This window comes from Periplaneta americana, chromosome 4 (assembly GCF_040183065.1).
Source record: "Periplaneta americana isolate PAMFEO1 chromosome 4, P.americana_PAMFEO1_priV1, whole genome shotgun sequence".
NCBI classification, from domain to species: Eukaryota; Metazoa; Arthropoda; class Insecta; order Blattodea; family Blattidae; genus Periplaneta; species Periplaneta americana.
Window position 1 is genome coordinate 103,557,132 of NC_091120.1, and position 27,331 is coordinate 103,584,462.

Sequence of the window (27,331 nt, forward strand, 5' to 3'; positions counted from 1 at the left end):
TTATCCCCTACACTTTAATGTATTGCAAGAGCCCAAAATCTCCATTCTGATATTCCTCCCTTAGAGACACGATTAAATTAATTTTGTCGGTCGTACTTTTTTTTTCCTCATGTTATATTGTCCGAAATTTACAGAGTTTATCTTGGTGCGGGCAAGTGTTTGCATTTCCAGTAGAACATCGATGGTCTTGTAAATGAGATGTGGCGAATAAAATTGAGAATTATAGCATGAATGAAAGGATTCAGGCCCATTTGTTGTTCGTGAGCCATCAGATGGTTCCGCCGCCCAGAGAGGAGGAGGAAACAGGGCGTCTCCATCTACATATGTGTTCAGCATATAGTCCGCAAACTCCATGTAATTAGTGAGGGCTATTAACATACGTTGTGCGAAAGTATCACCTACATCTGAAAATGGAAGGAAACATAGTCCAAAAAAATATTTAAGCCAATGGCTAAATTCGGTATCTTTAATGAAGTATTCCTTACAAAGAACCTTATTTTTTTTAATTCTACAGAAAATACTTTGTCCTAAATGGAATGTGGAGCATAAAATACGATAGTCGGGAAAAGAAGATAAAATAGCAGCATGGGCTGCTTGTTCGAAGTCCACATGGAAACAATGAAAAATAAGTTCTTGTCCATTTAGAGATATGCATAATTTCTTCAGTTCGATCCACATGTTCATATATATTCTGTATAAGTTTTGTAGTTTAAGTAGCAGTATGCAACTGATATTAAAAATTGTTCACATAAACATGAATTGTGTACAGCTGAGTACAATTGGCTGGTGAATAAGAAAATGTACCATCGCCAAATGCGACCATATCGGTGGTGCTGTTACGTTTTGGACACCCTTTCAATATTTCAAGCTTAAAAGATATTTCTCGATATACCGCAATCGGGTCCTCCAAAACCAACGCAAATTGGCTGTGATTAGCCGTCTTGCCACAAACATGCTGTCCCCAAATACATAAAAAAAAGAGTAAAGACCTGTAGATATCTATTTTCTTGCCTACAAAATTCAAAATCTATGAAATCCAGTACACATTGTTGTTTTCTTAAGGTTTGTTTGGTTGATGTAACTGATTTGTGTTCAGAGTAAGTTGTTAATTTGAGTAAGGTCCATTTGTGTTCCAACACTGAAGAAAAGGATAGATAATATTTACAAATTAATTGAAAATGAAATAGAATTAAATGTTTCTTGGTTCATAGTTCTCTAGCACTGGACGAATGTACAGATGTAAATGACAAGATCTAAGTATAATGGTTAAATATATTAGAGGAGTCTAGTAAAATGTTATGTGAGTCGATAGGGACAAGGATAATACGTATGGCAAGAGAAATGTGCTAGGATAGCGAAACACAGTATAAAGGGAACAAGTGAGACAAGAAAGTGTAACCAATGATAAATGGAATTAACTAGTGGAAGACACAGACCTATTAACGAACCTGTTGGACAATGGTGATGAAATAATTAGTGATAAATATTACTAGTGAGCAAAGAATGATCGATATGAGTGCACTGGTAAAAGATCAAGAAAGGAGTAATAAAAGTGACAATTTTGAATAAATTAAGTTGAATAATTAGGTTTTAAGGTAGGTGAGATTGAAAAATTAGTCTTGGGCAGCTATAAGAGATTATAGTAAATAGTGAAGAGAAAAACGAATCTATTGTAGTGTAAAGAAATGAGTGGGCAAGAATTATTAGAGAAAAACATAATTATATGAAGTAAAATAGAGTAAGGAATTAGTTTAATTGTAAAATCTTAGAATAAATGCATTAAATTAGTAGGTTATAATAAAGAATATAACAGTAAAAAAAAAAGAAAAATTACTTGTGAATAAATAGGAGGATGTAATAGAATTTAAGGGAGGATAGAAAGAGACATACAATATTGTACCAGTAGGCCTAGTGGGACAGTGAGAAATAGCGAATATTTGGAATGGTTTAAAGCAGTGAATAGGCATAAAAATTATGATAGTGTAGAAGGAAGCGATAAATGTGATGTATTGTACAACAGATACGGAAATAAAATTTGGAGCGCCCTTATTGTATAAGTTTCGCTTGAGGAGTAAACAAGAGCCCCTGTATATATGATATGCTACATGTGGGCAGTCGTGTGAAATTGTTACCTACATGCAGGTGGATTCTCAACAAGAATCACTCCAAATTTGAATTCCTTACCTGTACATTTAATGAATGTAATACTGACACCATATACAAAATTGTGAAGTGTATGGATGAAATTGTTGAAACGAAATACATATCACGCCACGCCACTCCACGCCACATCAAAATGACAAGGCCAAGTTAGTTACGATTGGACTTCGAAATTCAGGTTCCAGATGGAGAGATACAGATTAACTGACAGCAGAGTATTGGGCTCTATCAACTGCACTGTTTATAGTTATAGGCCTACAACTGGCAAATCTACGTTGTAGAAGGTTACTAAATCATTTACGGACATCGAAGGGACGTAACAATATGTCCGCATCTGGGAGGTGTTCTTTATTGGGATGGAGGCTCCCCAATCTAACAGTAAATTTATAATATGCATTATTTATCCCTTCACGCTCTAAATGAAATGTAATACTGTAGTTTAATTCTAAATACAGTATACTACAGTAAATTCTTTGCAACTTTGAACTACAGTAGATAAGACCGAAAGAGGAAAATACGGTACTGTGCCATGCAGTTTTATTCTAGGTCTACAGCTATGCAGTACTGTAATTTAATGTTTTCAACTTAACCTTTTCGTTCAAGTGCCATGTCTCTCGAAACAGAACTAATTGAAGTGAAGAGAATAATTCTACTAAGCCTATCGTGTATCGAATACAATTTCACGATCGCGGACCTTATTGTCTTCTTTCATGTTAAGGAATTTCTGCACTAAATTTTTCATTTTTGTAACACATTAGGTCTTGAAATCCAAGTTCTGTCCGCAGTCAGGAGGTAAGACAAGCTTTAGAACTGTGAAACAGCTTTCCGTGTTTGTGTCTGAGAGTGTCCGTAAACGAAATTTAAATTTATCATTATTTCTAGATTATTTCAGTTGGGACATAAAAATCTGTCCGTATCTGAGGAGTTTCCGTATCTTGGGGGTATCCTTAAAAAGAGGTTTCACTGTACTGCATTTGAAAATCATCGACCGTATCCCAACAAGTTTTTTCTCTATTACAGAATGTCAATAAAAAGTTTTAATGAATTTAATATCTCACAAAATTAGGAAAACTGATATTGTAATGAAGAAATCAATTCATCCTGTCGAAAGGCTGGTTATAACATTAAGGTAAGTAATAAAATTTGCCTTATTTTGTAATGATTATATTTTTATTTTATGCATAATATATTGAAAATTAAGAACATTACATTCTGCAGAAAATCATTATATTTTTATTTTATGCATAATATGTTGAAAATTAAGAACATTACAAGCTGCAGAAAAGATTATATTTTTATTTTGTGCATAATATGTTGAAAATTAAGAACATTACAAGCTGCAGAAAATGATTATATTTTTATTTTATGCATAATATGTTGAAAATTAAGAACTTTACAAGCTACAGAAAAGATTATATTTTTATTTTGTGCATAATATGTTGAAAATTAAGAACATTACAAGCTGTAGAAAATGATTATATTTTTATTTTATGCATAATATGTTGAAAATTAAGAACATTACAAGTTGCAGAAAATGATTATATTTTTATTTTATGCATAATATGTTGAAAATTAAGAAGTCGTGGCGCACTCCTGTAATCTAGCTACGTGGAAGCCAGGTGTTGAGGATAATTTGAGGGCGGGAGAATTGGTACTTAGTGTCCCACATTAAAAGGGCGACCGCACTAAGCTCAGAATCAAAGTGGGCGCTACCAGGCTGTACCCCGGGGAGCGTGGGGCGCCCAGGCTGATTAAGGGTCAGTCTCCTTCAGGCCGGTGGAGAGGAAGGACGTATTTTTCGAAGCGGAGAAAAGGTTAGAACAATGGGCTGTGAGTTGGAGTTATACCGGGCAAGGATAGGCGGCTGGGCGGCCAGGTCAAGGATGCAGCGGAGCGTGAAAGGGACAGCTTTCGCAGGTCTGGCTGAGTGTCTCTTCTTTCACATAGTGATCGCGATATTACTAATTATTGGTGGTATCGAACTGAATCCAGGACCTGCAAGCGACAACGATGCTACCAGTATCAAATGTGGAAGCTGCAGAAAGAATCTACGAGTAGGCGTGCTGTGCAACCAGTGCGAGAAGTGGTTCCATCTGACTTGTCAGAAGATCAAAAGGGAACAGATAGTAGAAGAAACGTGGCTGTGCAAGGACTGCGGGAACGAGGCAGGCAACAGGGAGCTCATCGGTCTACGGAACGAGGTGAAGAAGCTACGGGAGAAGCTAGAGACGGCGGAGCAACGGATCAAGTTTCTGGAGGACGAAAATAAGTTGTTGCGACGGGAAAAGGAAAATGGCGAAGAGAGGGAGGAGAAGAAGAAGCATGGTGCAGCAAGTGTTATCATCGGAGACTCCATCATTCGACACGTAGGGAATCTACAACCGCAGCTGGCGACGGAGTGTTACCCTGGGATTAGAGTGAAAGAAATGAAAAGCGTGTTCGAGAATCAGGAACGAGGGGACCCGAAAAACATCGTCCTTCACGTAGGAACAAACGATTTGCGAAGAGGTGTTGATTATATCATGGCAGATGTATATGACTTGGTGATGGAAACGAAGAAGAAATATCGGCAGCTGGGATTGTCATAAGTGGAATCGTCAGACGGTGGGATGTGAACTGGAGAAAAGTGGGTCGTGTGAATAAAGCTTTCGAGTGGGTAGCGGAGTGTCTTGGTGCGCGTTTCGTCGATCCAAATTCCTGGATAGACGACAGATGCTTCGGAAGAGACGGAATCCACCTAAATCGGAGGGGAGCTGCAGACATGGGATCCCTCTTCGCGCGGGTAGTTACTACAACATGGCGGGGCGGGATCGAGGATCCAACAGCGGGCAGCGGCACCGAAGGACCATCAGTGGACGGCGGGGGCGTGGGACTACCAGCGGTCAGCGGGGGTGAGAGTCTACCTGCGGGAGGAGGGGTCGAGGGACTACCAGCGGGCGGTGCGGTCGAAGACCTATCCGCGGGCGGCGTAGACCTGCAGTGACGGCGAGATGCCACGGGGATTCAGAATGTACAAGGACAGGCCTACTAAGACTACTGCAGGTTAATTGCCGAGGTATTAGAAATAAACATATTCCGTTTTGGAACTTGGTCGATGTTTATAATCCAGATGTAATAATTGGGACGGAATCATGGCTTAGGGAAGACATAAATGACTCGGAAATTTTTAGGTCGGATTATAGAGTCTTCAGAAAGGATAGAAGTGAAAAGGGAGGGGGAGTGTTCGTTTGTACTAAGATAGAAATAAGTAGCAATCTTCTGTGGATACATGAGGAAGTTGAAATATTGAATGTTCAGATAAGAAATGGGCGGGAAACCTTAGATGTAATAGCATGTTACAGACCACCCAGTGAATTAAACAATTTAACTTTGCACAAACTAAATAAATATCTTAATACAGTATCAGAAGACCGAAACGTAGTAATTGCTGGGGATCTAAACCTCCCGAAAATTAACTGGAACGGGATTTCAGGTACAAATTCAGATGCACAGACCCTTGTTAATGAATTGATCTGGCGTAAAGATTTCACGCAGGTAGTAAATGGTCCGACGCGTGACAATGCCCTCTTAGATGTTTACCTACTAAGACCTGTCTCTCTCTTTGTCAACTCTGAAAGTCTTCATAAAATAAGTGATCACAATAGCGTCTTATTAGAAATCTTCTGGGAAAACACAGTAAATCCGAGGTCAAGTCCACTGTCTGTCTGGAATTTTAACAAAACCGATGTCCATGAATTACAAACGTTTCTACGACAAAAGCATGATGACTTTCTAAGGACTGAAGGAAATATGGAAAATGTGTGGCATAAATTTAAGAGTATAATTTTCGCGGCATTAGTAAAATGTGTACCTTCTAAAATAATTAAGAAAAATCCGGACCCAGAATATTACACTAATTATATTCGCTACTTAAAGAAAAAGACAAGGCGCGCATTTAGCAAACGTAAACGAAGCCATGAGCATTGGGAAAAATATGTCGAATTAACTAAGAAACTTGAGTGTGAAAAAATTTTCTAAAGTAACAATTGGAGACAGTTTTATAATTATGTACGCAGGAGAAATGGAAAAAACTAAGGAGTAGTGCCTTTACGAAATCAGAACGGAGAAAGTATAACCGATGACAAAGAAAAGGCGACTTATTAAATTCCTATTTCATTTCGGTTTTCAATAATAATAATAATAATAATAATAATAATAATAATAATAATAATAATAATAATAATAATCCCGCTGATAGGAGTGGTTGTGTCACAGACCATGAATGTGAACCAAATTCGACTTTCAAAATAACTTCCAAAGGGGTTAGAGAGAGAATAACGAAATTAAAAAAATCGGAAGTCTCGAGGACCAGATAGTATTGCTACAGAGATTCTTAAATTAGGTTCCGAGGCCATAATTCCATACTTAATGCGTATATTTCATGTTTCCATAAACAATGCAGCTATTCCATGTGACTGGAAATCAGCTATAGTGGTACCCATACATAAAGATGGAAATAAATTAGATGTCGGAAACTACAGACCGATTAGCCTTACATCTGTCGTATGTAAAGTCATGGAGCATTTGATATCGGATTATATTCGTCATGTTCTAAATGCGAAAGACTGGTTTTACAACCGCCAGCATGGTTTTAGGGAAGGCTTCTCATGTGATAGTCAAATTACGTCGCTGGTTCAGGATCTAGCTGAAGAGGTAAATAGAGGCGGAAGAATCGATGCAGTTGTGATTGATTTTTCGAAAGCATTTGATTTGGTGCCACATGACATATTAATAGATAAGTTAAGTAGGCTAGGAATAGATAAAAGAGTGGTGCTATGGATCCAAGAATTCTTAAACGGTAGAACCCAGAGAGTTAGAGTAGGTCATCAAATATCGGAAATTGGAAATATAAGTGCAGGGGTGCCACAGGGCAGCGTTCTGGGTCCATTACTCTTTATAATATACGTAAATGACCTATGCCAGAATATTACATCAAATATGAGGCTGCATTATCTATAGAAAGATTAGAAATAATTCAGATGTAGATGCTATTCAAACAGACTTGAATAAAATTTATAACTGGGCGTTAAAGCATAGGATGAAAATAAATGGTTCTAAAAGTAAATCTATAACATTTTGTAAAACCCGAGAGGAAACTAGTCTTAATTACGAATTCAGTGGTGTTGTAATTCCGCAAGAACAATGTTGTAAATACCTAGGAGTGTATTTAAACTCCAAACTTTCTTGGGGAGAGCATGTTGATAATGTTACGGGCACTTCACTTTATTATGAGAATCTTGAGAAAGGCTAGCCCCAAATCGAGGGAAATAGCATATCTAACGTTAGTGCGACCGTTAATGGAATACGGAACTACGTGTTGGGATCCCTATAGAATATACCAGATAAATTCCTTAGAAAGAATCCAGTATAGGGCAGCGAAATTTGTTAAAGGTAAAAGAGAAGATGGAAACGATATGATAAAAGAACTTAAATGGGAAACTTTGGAAAACAGACGTAGGAAAACTAGAATAACATCATTGTATAGAGCACATCTAGGTCAGAAAGCATGGGTAGACATAACGGCTCGGTTAGAAAAGCCAACGTACTATGGTAGGAACGATCATGATTTTAAAATCAAATGTAGGAAACAGAAAACGGATGTAGGTAAATTCTCATTTTTAAATAGAACTATAAATGATTGGAATGACCTACCTGCAGCGGTCTTTGAGGGCTGTCCTTCCTTAAGGAGATTCAAGAGTAATTTAAAAAGTTGTGTATAAAGTGAAAATTAAAATTAAGGTGACATTCAACATTTAATTTTTTAAGGTGACATGTATTTATCTAGGCTGACGAGTTTACTTCCTTGGTTTGAATTGTAAATTATTTAAAACTAGCGTGTAAGAGGGCCTTAGACTAGAAATGTTTAGTTTAAATGTAGTTCTGTTTATAAGTATGCATAAGGATGTAATTATTTGACTTATTTGAACTGTTGTATCAGTGAAGCGAGGTGAGTCAGTGAAGTTATGGTTTTACAGTGCAGTGAACAGTTCCGATCAGTGATAATTTATAGCGTCAATGAAATGTGTTCTATAGTGTCAGTGAAATGTGTTACAGTGTGTCAGTGAAATGTGTGCTAAAGTGTCAGTGAAATGCGTCATAGTGCCACTACAGGGAATGAGATGAGAGTAAAGTGAAAGACTATTGAAACTTATGTAGGACATATAGATAATTTTGTAGGTTGTATTGTAAAATTGGGTATTTTATTTTATGTTTTATTATTATTGTGTTAAATTGTATTGTGTATTATTATTGTATTGTGTGTAAAATTGTATATGTGTTGTAAAATTGTGTTGAGTATTGTAAATTTTATTGTGTATTGGTTATCATTTTATTGTGTATTGTTAATATTGTATATACCACTGCCACCGGGTGCTTGCCCACTTGCAGTGTAAATAAATACATACATTACAAGCTGCAGAAAATGATTATATTTTTATTTTATGCATAATATGTTGAAAATTAAGAGCATTGCAAGCTGCAGAAAATGATTATATTTTTATTTTATACACAATATGTTGAAAATTAAGAACATTACAAGCTGGAGAAATCAGTACTGACTGAAATTAACAATGAATTCAGAATAATTTGAACCATCGGCAATAACACTGAACGGCGACATATCTGACAATTGGGACATTCTTGATGTTGCCCGTTGCTCGACAAGCAGGTTTCCGAACACTTCAGAAACTTTGAAACGGGCTTCAATTAAGAAGGTAAATTGTCCATGATTTTGACAAATGATAACAGGAACGCTATGTTTCCATTCTTGTCATTCTCTCTGTCTTGTCTTTGTATGACCACACTCTCTGATAATATATTTGTAATATCCCTTGGTGCAGTTACTAGAAAATTTTCAGATTTTTCTTTTCTTCCTGTCCCTATCGAGCGAAGAGATGGTCCCGATTTTGTTTGGGTATCGTTTGCATTACTCTCATGATCCGAAGTAGCCTGAGAAATAATACCATCCAGTATGTCTTATTGTTTAGGTGGAGGTATATTCGAAATGGTTTCATTCTCACCAAGAGTAGGTAGTAAAATCTGCATTTGCTTCTCAATATCCAGTCTGTTGTTGACGTTGCGTTGGTGACGCACATGTAGTATGAATACGTTTGCGAAAGATGGCGTTGCCAACGCAGACCTCTGCGTTGAAACTTCACAACGTCGAAGCAACGCAACCAAACGCAGCATCTTTAACGCTTGTGTAGTATAGTCATGCAATTATACGAGGCGCATCCAGAAAGTAAGTTTCCTTATTTAAAAAAAAAGAACACACACTTTCAGGAAAACATTTATTGGTAACAGGTACAGCAATGTTTCAGCTATTTTTCAACATAGCCACCATCAGAATTGAGACACTTGTCGTACCGTGGGATCAACTTTTGTATCCCTCTGTCGTAGAACTCTGCCGCCTGCGAATGGAACCAGCGTGTGACAGACGTCTTCAGCTCTTCGTCGTTGCCAAAACGCTCACCGGAGGACAGGAATTTCTTGAGGTGCAAGAGAACGTGAAAAACGCTGGGAGCAAGATCAGGACTGTAGGGTGGATGATCAAACAACTCCCAGCCAAATTCAGTCAAAACAGCTGCTATGCGCCGAGGCGTATGTGGACGAGCATTGTCATGGAGGAGCACAACACCTGCAGTAAGCATTCCACGCCTCTTATTTTGAATGCACGTCGCAATTTTCGCAGTGTTTCACAGTAACGGTCAGCGTTCACTGTTTCACCTCTTGGAAGGAAGTCAATGAGCAGAATGCCCTTCCTGTCCCAGAACACCGTGCACATCACTTTCCGTACCGACAGCGTCTGTTTGAATTTCGTCCTGACCGGAGATCCACTATGCCGCCAATGCATTGACTGCTGCTTGGTTTGCGGGGTGAAGTGCGAAATCCAAGTCTCATCGCCCGTGACGATCCTGTCGAGGAACTCGTCGCCGTCATCGTGATACCGTTGCAGAAATGTAAGTCCTGCTCGTAAACGTTGCATTTTGTGTTCGGGTGTCAGGTTTTTCGGCACCCACTTTTTTGAACAGCAGGTGCTTAGTGACAATCTCATGCAACAAGGATCGCGATATCTGCGGAAAATGGCTGCTCAGCTCCGTAGTCGTGAAGCGACGGTTCTCCATGATGCACTGCCGCACCAGCTCATCACGATCATCATTGATGAGGGACGGTCGCCCACTGCGCTCTTCATCATGGACACTTTGACGACCTTCGGAAAACTGCCTACACCAGCGACGCACATCTGCTTACTCATGATGTTCGGCCCATAGACCTGACAGAGCTGCCGATGAATTTCAATTGGCGCAATGCTTTGTGCATTAAAGAACTTTATCACCGACCGAACCTCGCAGGCGGCGGGAGAAGGAATAAGACCTTCCATTTCGGACCACTGCTACCCACGCTACTGGCACCAGGCGGGACCTGTCCGGCTGGCATATGATTGATACGTCATAGATCTGTTACGCATGCGCAATTGACACGGCTAATTACGTTTACTTTCAAGGGGAAAAAATCGGGAGCTTACTTTCTCGATGCGCCTCCTACAAGCGTTCATATTACCAAAAACCAAGTTCCTGTAAAAGAATGTTGTCAACACAACGTTTTTAGCGTTCGTGTAGTATAGCCCTAAACCTTTCCGTCGAAAGTCTCTTAACGTTTGTGGATGAATTCACAATCTCCTTTTCCTCTTTTTTTTTGAGACAGACTTATAAATTGAACACATAGCAGAGCTACATATGCAACTTGTATAACATCCACTGCAGTTCTGAAACAAAACATAGCGTCCCTAACGCAACGTGTAGTTTATACATTTTTCATGCGTTACCAACGCCTGTCAACGCAACTACGCAACGTGTAGTTTATACATTTTTCACACGTTACCAACGCCTGTCAACGCAACATTTTTAACTTTCGTGTAGCATAACATGCCTTGGACTCGCGTTACGGAATGCGCCCTGGTCAGAGGTCCTAATTGGGAAGGATTATTTTAATGAAATTTCGACCAATTTTGGAACCGGTGCCACTCAACATCGTTATGGATTTTTTAATCTGCTGTATTTCTTCCTCACGAGATAGCATGGGATAAAATGGCAAGAGAAAGTATGTCAAAATTTTAATGCTTACATTATATGACGCAACAGCGATACTGTTCATTACCAAGTATGCAAACTTTATCACTTGCTGGTCAATACTCTTGCGCTTAGGAAGGGAAAAAATAAGTTATTAATTACAATTCGCACTATAATAAGAAATTATTAGTAGTTCCTTTATTAAAATAATTGGTATCCATTCATTTCTATATGCTTAGTGCAACTAATATTGTCGGTTTGAGTAATAACTTGACTACTGGAATGCTTATCTGAGTGATGTTTGTCATAATCAGCATCCTCATTCAAGAAGGTCACATTCCTTCCCTTCGTCTTCTACTGAGTAATCATCAATAGGTAGCTAATTCAGGTTTCAGAAGCTGGCTTTAACGGCTGAAGTATCATCGTGCTGATTACACATTACTCCGTAGAGGTTTACTAGTATGATGATCGTTCGCGTCTGCTGAGGCATGTGGACTTCAAACTAACAGTCGCCTTGTCGGTCTAGGTCCTTCGTGGGCTGCCGTGTCAGGGATTACTTATCCACCTGCCCTCTATGTTACAGTTACCAGATTTTCTTCAAAATTTTCGGGGACAGATATCGATATATGAAAAGACTACTTTTAACATTTTCGTTACTTCATCATGCACTTATATTGTTTCTACACGTCTTAAAGAATTAAAATACTCATTATATTTATGAACTGAAACATTAATTCTGCTTAACTGCTGGTATTTTCGGAAGAGTGAATTTTTTTTAAGCAAGTCTTCTCTGGATTCCCAAATTTTGCAATAAATTCCTGACAGATCATGTTGAAGTTGATTAAGATTGCAAGCATGACTTGAGATTGTAGACTCATTCAGGATTTTTGGGATCTCCACATCATGTTCATTGAAGAAAGAATTTTCTTCACTGAAGCATTACTTCCAGGAAGGCACGGAGATATTTCAATCATCTTCTGGAAATGTGCATAGAAAATCATTTTCTCAAACACAATTTTAAAATTTGCACTCCATTTTGAGAGAAGATGAGCATTTTCTTCATTCCACTTTGCTATTTTCTCAAAAGTCACATATTTCTTCAAGCAATAAATTAAAAAAAATAAATTATTTCATCCAGATCAAGTCCATCTATATTGCAAAAAAAAAATGGACTGTCTCCAAATTTTTCCCTTTCTGGAAAACATCTTAGCAATAAACATCCCATAGACAGTTTATGTAGTTGAATGAATACCCCAGACATTTAGATATTCAACCGAATTTTCATAAAATTATAATAATTGACACTGAATATCCGGAAATATGGGCTATGGGACGAATTATTAAATTCGGGAAAATTCCGGGGACGAATTTTCTTCGGGAAACGGGGAAGTCTGGTAAACTTACTCTATGTATCATGTTGCCTATAGAGATCAGTCCTATGCACTTACTAACCTGAGTTGCTTACCTGTTACTCATGTTACAAATTAAAATGCATTTTGATGACGACGTGTTGGCATGATTAAGCCCATATGAGACATGGTATTATCCCAAACATGAATACTTTTTTAAGTTATATAAATATACTTCTCAAATATTATGTTACATTTCAGAGGGTTTCTCCTTTTCTTGAGCTCTGAAGAAAAACACTGATTATAGTTCTAAGTATTGAAATGTTGCAGAAGCGACTTTAACAGTTTCGATTAACACGTCACGTGTTCAAATTTGTTGCGAAATTGGAAACAGATATAATATGTACACAGTTGTGTTTTATTTTCCTCTTTCTTTAGCGAAGAGCGACCTTTTGGATTCGGATATCTTCTTAACATACAACAGAAGTGATTTATGATAGCGTGGACATTGCCCGTAGATTTAAGAAGACATATCGGGTAAAAGATCGCCGCTGAAAGTTTTGTTCACTGACTAGTATTTGTGACAGGGGCCGATGGAGGAATGCGAGCTGCTAAGATTGATGACGACACATTTCTTATTTCTGCAGGCAGCATCCGGCTGCTCGCTATCCTATATATTCCGGTGTCGCTGCACGCCAGTATTCTGTCATTTCTGCAAAAGTGATGCTAACTCGAAACTCGATTTTAGTTTACTGTCATCTCCAAGAGAAATAACTAAGCCTACGTTATGGAACTCACTGTTTTGTTTCCCTTTATAGTGTGAATATTTTGCGATATTAAGTCCAAAATTACATTGCAGATCGACAAAATAGTGGCTTAGTTGTATAGTTCTTGTTCAGTGATGAGTTAACTGAGAAGTCTCTAAATATGGACATCTAATGGTATAATTTTCATAGATATCTAGATAATCTGTCACTCTTCTCACACACTAGGTGGAAAAGGCCTAAATAGAATCTTTTTGACAGGTGAATAAGACAAGGAAGGTAAACATAAAATTCTAATTTACGAGTAATTGTAATCGTTTATGGAGCATTTTTAAATATTAATATAAGTAAACATATGACAGCAATACAAAACATGTCCACGTAATGTTAATGTTATGTTTTATTTAACGACGCTCGCAACTGCAGAGGTTATATCAGCGTCGCCGGATGTGCCGGAATTTTGTCCCGCAGGAGTTCTTTTACATGCCAGTAAATCTACTGACATGAGCCTGTCGCAATTAAGCACACTTAAATGCCATCGGCCTGGCCCGGGATCGAACCCGCAACCTTGGGCATAGAAGGCCAGCGCTATACCAACTTGCCAACCAGGTCGCCTGTCCACGTAACAATAGCGGTTGAGTCGCAAGACAACAAATCATAATTTGTACTTACAGCTGACGCCAGCGTTTTTGGCGTGTGTCCTAGAATATTGTACCCAGTTTGTGAGCATGTTGCTAGTGCACCTGAGAATGGTACCAATTCCCATACACGTCACATCAGCTATTTGCCAAACACAGTTGTCAGACTGACTACGGTAAAGGTAAAACACTCGCACTTAACGTTCCCATTACTTATTTCACACGTCAAAAACGGTGACGCGGACTGTAATAACAGAACGAAAGGTTCCATAACGTATGTCGCCACAGATGAACATTAGTGTGTGTGCATTTCCTCCTTCCCACTCTATTCTTGCTTCAGACTTGCTTCTATTGTCACTGAATGCATGGTTGTCATGTCTTTCTGTTAGACACTTTGTTACTGGTCTTCAAGGAGATTACTGTCAAATCGTCTATGTTAGACAAATCAATCCAATGAAAGACATATTTGTTAGTATTTTCTCTACAAAATCGCCCAAAATCAGCGCTCTAATATCTCTCTTTTCCTAGAATACGACTTCCAAAACTCAGTTCAAATAACCACTTTTCTCAAAAACCGTTCATGAAAGACCACAATGACATTAGATTTTTATGCTCACGGAGTATGGGAGATAGGGCTGAAATTTCGTCATGTGCATACAAAATTAGAAACTTTTCACTTTCATGCTTAAAATAATCTAATGCCTTTCTTTAATAAAATATCATTAATTTTGTCCTACGGTTATTTTTAAATCCATGCAGTGCTATTCTAAGGCCACCACTTCCATCATCTGCCAATTTTTTGATAAACCGAGAGGAATGGCTACTTATTAAAGCGGAATATCAATTCGGTATCATAAAAAAAGTAGTGCCCTATTTCTCTAGACAGAGATGATAATGAAAGAGAAAATTTGAATCATTTTCATTGAAGGAATGTCGAGGGGAAAATGAAGAAAATTCGAGAAAAGCACTCACAATCGTGGCTCTGTTCACCACAAATACAATTCTGCCATCACCGAGACTTGAACTCGGGTGCACGATAGCCGAAAGCTAGCGATCTGCTAACTGATTTTCTGAGACGACTAGTAAAGTTGTATAATATAATATTATCTAATGACAAGGGACGGTACTTTGTTCCAGGAGGCTACAAAATTAATTATTACTGAAGTTTTTACTGTAATGAATGAGTGCGTGCATGTAGCAAGGGAAGTATTTCTGTCTGCTCACGCTCCTGTATTGTCAAGTTGGGCAGAAGAAAACATAGGCTACTTTAACAATTACACTATTATTTAAACTGTGTACACTAGAATAAGCTTTTTCTACTATTTACATTATGATAAAGAATGTAGGCCCACATTAATCAAACATTATTTTTGCACGATAGTTTTTTTTGTCGTTACAGCAAACGCCCGCCACTATTGGAAGTTTATTTTACTGAATTCAGAGTTACCAACCTAGATAAATATGTTGAACTATTACAAATTACTGCTCTAGGGTTGTAATTAAAGCTACTTCTGCCATCTGCCGACACATACGCCAAACGTCTTGCTGAGAATCAGTAAGCTGTTCACAGTCTGACGTACGTAGGTACTGTATATTAAGATTTTTAAAACCATTATTTTCAAAATATACTATCGTGCAAAAAATACTTCACAATACACGTTTGTGAAGTGCATTACAAAATCTTGGAAATTGAAAAACGAGCAGAACGACTTTTTCAAACTTTTCCTCGGTTTTGTAAAAAGCATTTCCCAACCTTGTATCGTAATATAGGCCTACTATTGTGCTTCCAGGACGATACGTCCACAGCAGTACATCCATGAGACAATTTGTCCACTATCTCACGTCCACAGCTGTTTTTCTCAAGGAAATTAGTCCAGCAAACATTTCGTCCACCAAAAAATTTGTCCATTAATATTTCGGTCAAGAATTATTGTGTCCATAATTTTTTTTTTCTAATTTTTCTTTGTCCACTAGTTTCTGTGTCAACTAAATATTTTGTCCTCGAATATTTTGTTCATTTTTGGGTAACAAGTACTTCCAATATGAAATTTAAAAACGAAGGGTTGCTGGTTGCTATTGAAATGTATTTAATTATTTTGTAGCGTAATAATGTTCATTTCTATGAAAATATGTAGTCCATTGGTTCAGTATTAAATTTTGAAGTCACTGAAAACATTTAAAATGGCTTACATGATAACTAGCGTAAGAGGGCGGGACATGCTAGTCCACAACAATTATTATACTTACCACTTCCATTCACATTATTATTATTATTATTATTATTATTATTATTATTATTATTATTATTATTATTGTACTGGTAGTAGTTTAATAGTAATACTGTATTAGTTTTAAACATTTATGCAAATGGATAATCAGAATATTGGACACAGTATACTGGACGAGACAATAAAATGGACAACTTAATAAGGAGAACAAAGATAAATATAGGACGTAATAAAATGTGGACCAAACTTTCAGAGGAAAAAATAGTACAATGGACATTTAAACTGTGAACGAAATAATAGTGGACATAAAACACCACAGGACGAAAAAATAAAATGGACACAATATGAAAGGGACGTACGAAACAGTGGACGAAATATACGTGGACATAGCGTCTGGGAACCACTATTGTACAGTGTCATATACTGTAATCAAATATATTTTATTTCTTTATGCTATAGCCTACTTATTTTGTAAATACTATAGAGTATAATAGTGTACAAAGGGGCTTCAGACATTGACTATCAAAAGCCGATTCTGTTTTTCTCTAGTATATGATCTTTCTTCAAATATAACTTTTGTGGAATATGTTTTTTTTATTTTTCATATATCAATTCTCCTGCAATATGAAATGTCATTTCTTTGATACAAACTGTCTTATTTAACACTAAATTGTAATTGTTTAATTTTTCAAATTACATGGATAGATGAGGAGGCGAGATCTGACATGTGAGCTTTGCGATAGGGGAAAGAATGAGGTGTCAGAAAGAGACTTTGTTTGAGTAGGGTTAATTTTTATACAAATCTACAGACACGGAAGTTCATTCCTGATAAAAACCTATCTTCCCCCTCCATACCTATTGGTGATAGAGCCTCGGTACGTGATACAATCATAGGACAGGTTCTCCTCTATTCTAACTAAAAACATCTACATTTTGCTATTATTATTATTGTTATTATTATTATTATTATTATTATTATTATTATTATTATTATTAAATTGTTTTCTATTTTGCTGTTATTTATATTTGCTATGCATTTTTATGCTGGTTGAGTGGAAGAGAAGGCCTTATGATCTTAACTCTGCTAGTGAAAATAAATTAATTAAATAAATGAATAAATAATTTAAATTGTAGGAAACATCATCGTAGTATCTGTCTTTATCACTATAATGCATTGTAAACAGTCTATGATGTCTAGTTTTGAATCATGAATAGAATGTCAACTTCATCACAACAAGGCGCTATGGTACGTCACATGAATATAGTCGATGAACAGCTAACCTTATATCCGTACGCCCTGGGACAAACTATGGTCCCTATGGACCAAAGTTAAAAAACTGTTATAAAAAAGCTTTCGTTTCAATACTGGAGTGATGATGTACAAATAATTCACTTGGGTGTAGATGGAAAGTTATAAATTCAGTAACTGTCATAATGGTACTCTCAGGCCAATCAAACAAATGACAAATTAATTATTAATTTACTCGCACTAATAAACAATTTAAAGGGATCGAACAAAAACCCGTACCTGCAACACTGAGAACATACCAATGCAGCATTTCGCTGTCATTCGATATATAACATAGGTATTCTGATATAATTATCTTTACAAGGAATGACAATAGTGGATTACGCATCCTGTGGAAAAAGTTATGATGAACAAGTGTCAAGCATAAGCAGAACAAAACAGAATAAAACAAACTGTGCTCGGGGACAGTGGGAACGCTGTACATGGAAACAGGAAGAAAAACACTAAATAAAATATTAGGTATAAAACATGAGCTACAATATTATCAGTGAAAAGAATTGCACGAACTTGTCTACTTAGTCCCAGAGGGTTATAATATTTTGCCCCTGTTTAATGGTGACAACGGCAAAACTGACAGGAAATGGATGTCGAGGCATCCAGGAGCTTCACAGCGTTAATCATTCATCACTGTTACAATGAGATGGAAAATACAGGTCTTGGAGATGCCACATCGCTGCGTGCTTAAAACACTGTATTTAGCGTTGCTGCTACTCATACAGACAACACTGCTCAAATTATGTTTAAGGATTAGTAGCAGATAAGAAATGAATTAATTTAGTCCGAATACAATTTGTACATAGGCCTACTTAGAAGTCATTATACAGTTGTTAGGTGGATGATCACATACAATTTGATTAGTAGAAGTCAGAATTTAACTAAGTAGTCAATAGTCAGTAGTATTAAATAATTAGAGTCGACGGCAGTTCGGAAGGCGGTAGGCTGCTATATGCGCCATAGCATTTCTGTCATGTGATGTCAAAAGCTTGTATTGTAGAACCAATCGGAATCAGTCAGTAACAAGCGCTTACCGAGTTCGTTTGTTCACGTGTTTCAATACATTGACTAAGTAAAACTAACATAATACTATGTGTGTAATGTAAATAACTGGAATAAGAGAGTGTAAAAAGACGAGTACTGCTCAGGCAGACGCGGCAAATAGTGTTTAAATTGTGTAATTATTTTAAAAACGTTGACAAGCAGAACGCTGCCGGCCATCATGGTGTTGGCTGCAACGTTCCCAACGCGCAAGAAACGACAGCAGAAGCATATCGTATGGGTTTGCGAACCGTGCAAAGAATTGTTAGTGAAGGAAACAGGATTTGCTTGGTGTCATGATTATAGTAATCAACATCAAAAGTCCTTATTATCTTTTGAGAATTTAAATTCTCTTCAGCCCTATTTGTAACTGCATGTGCGCGTGTACTACGATATGGCATTGTTGTACGGTTCCTCGCTCACTCACTCTATCTCTCTCGGCGCTAACTCTAGCAGACGACCGCCTTCCGAAATACAGTCGACTCTAATCATAGGTAAAAATCATAATTTTATTATTCAGCAGTAAAATGTCTTTAGGCGTTGCTCTTTGGTCAGTAGTCGCATATAGAGGATGATTATATTGTATAGAAACTGCAACTCTACTGAAGAGTCTTCCAATAAGAGTGAAAATGAAATAAATTGTATAATCGAAAGAGAAAGAGGTTTATTTACTTAATAACTATTATTTTGAAGCACACTTAATATTATTAAGAACGTCAGTTAAATGGCCGCCGCAGCTTCGTTGGGTTGCGCGTATGCGGATCTTCCAATTTTCAATAACAGACAAACATAAACCAGGCTCAATTTCACGAATAACGCACGTGATATTGTTCCTTAGATCATTAACTGTTTCTGGCTCGTTGGCATATACAATTATTTAACATAACCCCATAAGAAGTAATCCAGCGGCGTTAAATCACATGATCTAGGATGCCAGTTAACATCACTACAACGCGAAATGATGAAGCCACTGGAATTCTCTCTCGAAAGGTCGACTGTTCCGTGAGCAGTATGATACGTGGCGCAGTCTTGCTGAAACGAGAAGTTTCTGAGATCCATACCGTCCAATTGATGCCAAAAATAATCCCTCATCATAGCCCGATATCTTAACGTAATGCACGGAATCCTTGGCGAACGGATTAATTTATTTAATAATAAATGTTAATGATTTATAAGTGTTCTGGAATGGTGTAACGTTCCGTAATTGTTTGTCAACCACAACTGTAACAATGGGAAAAATATGACTGCTATAAATTCATAAACACGGTAGCTGTTTTATGTTAAAAGTAGGACACTCTTATTGGAAAATACTTGGTTCTCAGGCGACCTACTGGCAGATTCTGCTTACGCACAGAGATACGCTATGCAGTATCGGTAATTCGACACTGCACAAACTACTCATGTGAAATATTACTGAATATAAGGATTTTGAACGTACCTTACTCACCCAAACTGGGAAAGAAAATGTTGGAACTATTTGCTTACGTTTCCAAAAATTTATCGTACCTAATTAAGAAGTGACGGTTCACTCGTTACAGTTCCCATTGACAAATGGAGGTGATGTTTTTTTCTGGATGCTATTTTCAAGTTCTTCCAGGATATATGGATTTTTTTAAACGCTATATCCCACAGTTTCTCAGGAATGAAAGCCACAAAGGCTTAGGTATGAGGATCGAGGGGTCCACGCATTACTTCTTGTAATAATTATATCCTCAAACACTGTTATCATTCTGCGCATGCATGCAATAATCGGCTGTATGTGCTGTTGCATAATTCTGTTGGAGAACTTTCTAAACCTACATCTCTGGAAAGTTCTAAAATATAAAGCGTGCAAAGTTTACTGTCATCCAGTGGTTCAATCACCGACATAGTAAAGACGATAGCGCATTTGTCTTCTGATCCAAGTGTAAGTTCGATTTCCGCTTGGGATGGTTGCCTGGTTGACTTTCTTCAGAAGATTTTTCCTAACTATAATATAACTGTCAGGTAGAACCAGGGGAATCCTCGGACTCATTTGCATATCACCAATTAAATTCAACCTAAATAACTCAGCATTTGACACCAGTTTTCCCTAAAGCCACTTTACCCAATTATTTTCCCCCTACACATATTTTTCTTGTCGTCTCGCAACCCAATAAAAATTAGGATACTTTATTTTGATTGAAATGCATTACCAAATATAGCAAGCTTTAACATTTTTTATAATGTGAAATGCTGACTAGTCGTTCTTAAATATTCTAAAATCCTGTCTTCCTCCTTATAAGTATTGTAATCAACAACAATGGAACGTACTCTTTGCTGTACTTGTAGTAATTTTCTTTTCGGTTTTCCTTTTACTGTTAGTCCTAGATATGGTTGGTTAATTACTGGTTTGGTGTCGCTTTGTTCTTTTTGAGTCCCTGCGAAGGGAAGGGTGATGTTTTCCCACAACTGTTCGTGCCATGCTTCAGAAACGTTATTCGCGGGATGTTGATCATGAATTGTTGGATGATAACAATTCCACTGTTCTGGAGGTTATCTCGGTTGATGTGACGTCTTCTTCATCTTCTTGGTGTACCAGAGATGTTGAAGTATGCTGCAAGTTCTTCAGATAGTTTCTCAAACAACGTCTTCAATTGGTATGAAGGCAAGAGCTAATATTGAATGCATTCCCGTTTTTTATAATCTGTCATTATGATCATTGTGCATTCCTTGTAATCCTTCACTTTGTGTTTCACGGAACACTGACTGGCACAAGTGGAAAAATCAGCAGGAGATATTGGTATTATGAAAAGCTGTAAGTGTGGAGTTTATAATGGCAGCCTCAAAATCGAACATGACTCTGGCTGGGGGGGGGGGGTAGCTAAACTAAATTCCAAACCGCTCATCTGGACGTCTCACTGCCTAGAAAACATTTAAATATGCAGTCTGATTTTTCACGGCAAAGAAGTAAATGAACGGGAAGAGGAATTTTAAGGTCCTCATTCCTTGTTGGCAACAATCCTAAAATAGAGAAATTTTATGTAAGTATGTTTGGGACGGTTTTAAAGGTACCATCAACGTACCAGGTTCCTGATTTCAATAGAAGCTTCAAATCTATTATTGAATCACACACCAAAACTCTCTCAACGTCAGTTTCAAAATCTTCATCTTCACAGAAATCATATAGCCTATAAAAAAATTATCTCCGTTCAATATTTTCTTATATCTTTCGGGTAATTCCATTAAATCACTCAATGTTTTTGGTTCAGGTAATTGATCTCTCCTGCGCTTCCGTCTAAAAGTCCTTTTTAAGTTTTACCTTTCTGGTAAATGACATAAAACAACAGATGTACCTCTCGGTAATTCTGTTCAAATCAATTGTGATGGGGTTAATTTGGGATGTCCATTAGTTGTTCTCTTTATACGATGGTAAGTAAGTTCTGTCTGAACTTCCTCCTGATCAGATGCATGGGCATGATTTCCCTTTTTAACTATAATAATTTCATTCCCAGAGCCTTCGATTATGGCAGTTGTTCTGCATTACGGTTTCTTGTAACATGTCCAATACTCCTTCTCCCCTCTAGAATCTCTCCTGTGAAATACGTGTCCATTTTAAAGTCGTTTTTTTTTCCACTCCGAGATGATATTATAAACTGAGGAACTTTAGGCATTCTACTTCATAATTTATAAGAGCGTTCGATATTCACTGTTGAGAACTGTTTTCATGAAAAGAAATGTAATTGTTATAAAATTGTATAAATTACTTGAGGGGATAAAAATGGTATAAGGGAAAAAGGATTTTGGGAAAGAAATTGCTAGGGAAAGAAAGTATTAGGAAATAACTGCTGTAGGGAAAAATGGCATAGGAAGAAAACATTTTAGGGAAAATGACCGGGAACGGTTGACGCTACAATTGGTAAATACCGGCGCGGTCATTTAAAAGCCACACTCAGATAACGAAGTCTGATTAGTGTTACAGTAATACGTAGCTAGTCGGCGATGTATTCCATGAAGGAGGAAAGGCACTGGCCACCATACCCCATTATCTCCTGATCTAGTTGCCTCATAAGTAGTGGATTCTTCATATCAGTTTTGAGTTCAGACCTGTCTTCGGACAGTTGACTAAACAGCAACAAAGCAAATAACGTAAACACCTGTACTACCAAGACTGTAAACTCAGGAGCAACTTTCATAACACCATAACATTGTAACATTTTTCTTCCCACTTTATCTGACTGAGAACTGGCTATGTGCAAGCATAGGGTGATTAAAAATATTTTGTAACTGATATGAAGTATTCATCCATGATATCTACACTGTAAATGACAGTACAAAATAGCATATTATGGAACCAGTTCACAATGTTATACGTTATGGCACGATTCAATTTTGACGAGTGCAATAACTGTATAACCTTATAACGTGTTTCATACGCTATTTTTTGTACGACAGCATTATAAAACAATTAATAAAGAAATAACATCACAATTGTAATGATGTGTAGTTTGGTATCTTGGTCTATGAAGAAAGATGTTGCTAGGAGAACAATAATGTATAACGAATGTTATAGCATTGCAAATCTTTTCATAATGTTATCTTTATGTCACAATTATGCCGTCATAATAGAATTCATGACGTTTTAGTTTGCATGGTAATATTTTAGGCTCTCGTACAATAATGCACGATTTTCACTAACTGTAAAGATTGTTTATAATGCTGGAGTACAAAAATTGAAATGTTGGCTATGCCTTTTGTAATATTGTTGATAAGTTACTTTGTTACTTTATTGAAATGTTAGGCTCTTTTTTAGTATATCAAATTTGAATATTTCTTTGTGTAAGTACAGATGACGCAAGCGTGCAGTACATTGGTTTTTAGTGTTTGTATATTCTTCCTACGACTTTAGGAAGGGAAAATGTACAAGAAATGCAATTTGACTGTTACAAACAATCGGCGAAAGATACCTAGACTAAAATAAAGAAGTATAGCAGTATTTGTGGACCCGAAAAATGCTTTTGACTGAGTGGATTAAATATACTTATAGGGATGCTGAAGAAAACAGGTGTGCATTGGAAACACAGGAGGCTGTTCAGTAATCTTTATAGTATATAAAACAGTGAGTCAAAGCCAGAATTACAGAAGAAAAAATGTAAGACGAAAGTGGCATAGGGAAAAGAGTTTGATAAGATGCCCTTTATAACCTACTCTATTGAACATCTACTTGGAGTATTTAGTGAAGAACTGTTTTCAGAACATGGGAATGGATGACGTTAGGAGGAAGATGAATAAATTATACGTTTGCTGGTGTTATGGCGTTGTTAGCAGAAGAGAAGGTGATGTTAAGGTATATACTACTGGAGCTAAATGACAGCTGTGAGCAGTGTGGGATGAAAATAAATACAAACAAGACGAAGAGCATAGTTATCGGAAGAAATAAACAAGGTAAAATTTCGAATTCAAAATGAGGCAGTTTAAACAAATGTAGATAGAATGCGAGTTTTCGTAAAGTCTAGAATCAATTTTAATTGAAGGGGGAAAAATAGCCTTAGTTGCTGACACGCCTTTCTAATACTACCGTTAATAAAATAATACATTATTATACCGTTTAGCGTAATGAGCAGACGTGATATGCGTTCTCTAAGTTCAGTGCGGTGAAGATGTAATGATTACACTGTCACTCAATAAATAAAGTACGCCACGCGTCCGGTGATGTAAGTAATTTAAGCTATTCGGTTTTTATGTTCTACTTTCAACATACTTTATATCGAAATGTTTCAGATAGTACCCCTGTCTCTGTGCTTGATATGTAGAATACAGTGCTCGTTCTACCTAAGGAAACAGTAAATCTGGTGGACGACGAAATTCATCGGCTGCTCAGCGAGGGTTAAAATGACGACGATGTTATTGCAAGTATTGACCCTGAGCCTAAATCTTAGTATGAACATGATTATGGTTCCATTGAAGACCTATAACATTCTTCTTCCATCGTTGCCCTTACTAGTGACCTTTTTCTTTGAATTATTATTCACGGCTTCTGTTGCAACATGTGTAGCTGGCATTCTATGAATATTATTATTCCTATTCTTATGATTATTGTAATATGATTTTTACAATATTTTAAATGTTTAATTAGATCTTACATCTTCACTTCTTTATGAAGTCAAGAGATTCAGTGGATTAATGATGAGTCAGAATTTGCCGATGTGTACAAAGTGGAAGTAATATAACTGTACAGATTTATAAGTTTATTCCTTAGATAGACTACAACAGAAAAATTCTAATATACCATACTTGTCAGAAATTAATAATTTTCTCAGGGAAAAATATTTTCCCCTGAAAGTTAACACCATTTTCCTCAATAAGAACTATTCATAAGATTCTGATTTTTACACTTATCATTAGAGAAACTGACAAGGAATGATTTATCCCTTTGCAGTTCATTTAAGTGGACGATTTTCTTGAAAATTAAATACTAAGATTAACACTTGTTATTTCTTGTCATTGAGAAGTCTGGCAACCCTCCTGTAGTGACTAAGGGACGGAATACTGCTATTCAGATCTGAATTCGTGTGTATTAGTAGGTGAGCCGGCGATGCGCTGTTGCCAATCTACGCAAAATTTCAGCCTAACTTTCTAATTAACCATACACTTAATATTAAAAATACATTATAGATTCTTCATTTATTTTAACGTATTGTTTTGCTCCCTTCAATTTACACGGTTATGTCACTTCCACCTTGGATACTATTTGCAGTAGTTATTGAATTTAGATGAAGAACATTACTGTTTCCCTGTCACAAGTACTGACACAATTCGGAAAATATATTATGTCATGATTATATCCTAAAGGGCTGACAATTGTATTCCAATTCAGTCTACGGCTATAATTGTGTTGCTTCTAGGAATTAATTTCCCTTTATATCGAAGAAGGGCCCAAAGGCTAGCACCGCATTCTCTAATGGGTTTATTGTGCCTTACTTAGGAACTATTTTTTAGTCCTACCGGGTACTTCCTTTGCAGATATTGTAATTTACCTGTGTAGTACGACCTATCGATTCAACCATGTGCTGTACTTTCAAGGGTGCTATGAAGTCCCACTAGAGTGCCCTTCCTCTCTCCCTGCCAGAAATCTTACTATGACTCCACAAACTATTTCCATCTGTAAGCCGTACCAGTCGTATCGCGCCGCATAGTTTTCGGTAAGTACTATTAAAATGATTATAATTGATATTGAAATGGTGGACGGTGAAATGGTGAAGAGAAAAGGGAGAACCTCTTGAAGAATTCTCAGGAATCTTGGCCTCTCCACTAGAAGTACACTGACTCGCAAATCTTTTGTCCGACATACTGTACAGTATTTCTCGTTCTTAAGTTGGTATTTGTAGTCACTTCAGGACAGTAGCGTAGGCGGCAGGTAGTCTCCCCGCAGATAACAAATCACCCCTCCTCACAACAGAAAGGGTGAACCAAGCTACTTAGTAAACCTAAAGAGAATATGTTTACTTAGTGGTCTAGTGATATAGGTAAATTTAATAAACACGGCATTTTGTAGCTCCTCCTCACACCACTTTTCTTTGCGTTATAATGCGCCTACAGCTTATTATTCTTTGATTATTGTCATGATAAAAACACTATGCTAATAAAATTACATTGATTAAAAGTGGCACTAAACAATCAATAGATTAATATTCTAAAAAATCGGGTAAATAATTTTATTAAGACAAATTTTTATGGGTATGTGTATAATTTGAAACTTGATTGTCAATTATATCCCGTAGGATACAGCAGTTTAATTTATATTTTGCACACATAAAAAAAGGTTTGCATATTACTCTCATATAGTAATGGAACGAAAATGTGGATGTAACGAACTAAAAAATAAGCAACGCATATACAGGGACATCATTTTATTTTTACTTCAATTTTTATTGTACCTGAGTTTTTTAATGTACTTCACTCCCACACCCTCCAACCGTTCTCCATACAGAACCAAGCGTATACAGTCAAAGTCGTCTTACGGTCATAGTAAACACAAACAGTACTGAGTTAGTGAGTGTAGTACGTTCCACAAATATGTTCGCTTTCAATGTTGAATCACATTCTCGCACAGGTACTGTCGTCCGTTTGCCTATGTCGCATTCGGTTTCCCCGACCCGCTTCTGCACGTCCCTCTGTAAAGGCTAGTGGCTGGGCTTTTCTGAAAACATTAATTTCTATTAGGAATTGGACGTCTACATAATATTATACAACTGTTTAAAACAATTTAAATAAAAATACCTCGTTAATTAATTGTCACGTGATTTCCCTCCTTTATACAACCCTGCGACAAAACCACTTGAAGGGACAGTGGATAAAATTGTCTGAGTAATTTTATTTTCTCGGATCGGGCAGAAGTAAAGATTGAATTTACAGTACGTAAGGTACGTACTCTTTTATGGAATAGGTATAGAATTATTTCAACATGAGTTACTAGTACGAAAGACGATACTGGTAATTGGATTAGGTACAATAGTCTATAGTGCGATAATATGCAAAAAAGAACTGAAGCTTGTATCGAAATGAACGACCACCATTTTCAAAATTGTGTTTAAATATCCATATTGCGATTATTTTTCAATTAACTTCATTCTCTATATTGTATGCTAATGTGATGTAGACAGTATAATGTACACTGCATAATGAGTACGTCAGAATGGACAGCTCAGTTCGTGAGTAAAAACACTCATTATTCACTCATTATTAATACAGTACTGCATTTTGATTAAAGAAAACTTAATGAA

At 36.9% G+C, this 27,331-nt stretch overlaps 1 long non-coding RNA gene across 1 annotated transcript in view; it reads left to right on the plus strand.

The window, feature by feature from the left end:
* LOC138698099 (uncharacterized) overlaps window positions 1–27,331 on the plus strand; it is a 705,220-nt gene that overhangs the window by 276,079 nt on the left and 401,810 nt on the right. The gene's annotated exons all lie outside the window — the stretch shown is intronic.